This window comes from Nematolebias whitei, chromosome 7 (genome assembly GCF_014905685.2).
Source record: "Nematolebias whitei isolate Nwh7 chromosome 7, NemWhi1, whole genome shotgun sequence".
NCBI classification, from domain to species: Eukaryota; Metazoa; Chordata; class Actinopteri; order Cyprinodontiformes; family Rivulidae; genus Nematolebias; species Nematolebias whitei.
In genome coordinates this window covers 947,183-948,285 of record NC_056504.1, presented here as the reverse complement: position 1 = coordinate 948,285, position 1,103 = coordinate 947,183, and positions in this window count along the sequence as shown.

Genomic DNA, 1,103 nt, shown 5'->3' with positions numbered 1-1,103 from the left:
TATATATATATATATACACAAACTATTTAATGAACATAGACCAGAAATTGAATGAAAAATGAGTAAACCCATAAATGAAACCTAAGATTTACGCACAAGCAGTTAAAAGTTCAAAATAAAGCAGCAGTTAAAGGTAAAGTTGAAAATGTACCATAGAAAACAATTTGAACCTTTCATGAGACAGGTAACATTCAGCTGTGCTGACATGGTAAAGAAACTGATCTGACTTGAAACTGATTTTTGAGGCTTTTATTGTGATCGATGTGCGATGCTTTTATTGTGAAAGGAAAGTTTCTGTTCCGGTGTGGAGCTTCCGAACCTCAGCTGGATCAACAGGTGGTTTGTGGTTTCTGATCCGGACTTGGTTCTGTTTGTTTCAGCACCGCGGTCAGCTCAGAGTGAACCCCCCGGCTCTTTGTGAAGCTCCAAGCCCCTCTCCGTGTTCAACAGCTGGATTTACATCAGGACTGACGCGTCCCTCCAACAGGCGCATCAATCCGGCTTTGGTTCCTGAAGCGGACCCGCCTCGTTTCTTCGGACTTCATCAGTGTGAGTTCGGCTGCAGGTTCGACTCCCAGCAGCATGTTGGACCCGTCTTCCAGCGACGAGGAAGGAGACGAGTTCCTCAAACGTTCTCCTGCGACGAAGAGCCTGGGAGGAGCGCGGCCGTCCTCCGAGGGCCCTCAGCCCCGGCCCTGCAGCCCCAGCCCGTCGGTGGGCAGCGACAAGGAGAAGGAGGACCTGCAGAAGCTGCAGAGGGAGGAGGAGGAGAAGAAGAGGAGGCTCCAGCTCTACGTGTTTGTCATGCGCTGCATCGCCTATCCGTTCAACGCCAAGCAGCCCACAGACATGACCCGGAGGCAGCAGAAGGTGGGACACACAACACGCACTGCACACAACACGCACTGCACACAACACACAACACACACTGCACACAACACACACTGCACACAACACACACTGCACACAACACGCACTGCACACAACACACACTGCACACAACACGCACTGCACACAACACGCACTGCACACAACATGCACTGCACACAACACACACTGCACACAACACGCACTGCACACAACACACACTGCACACAACACAC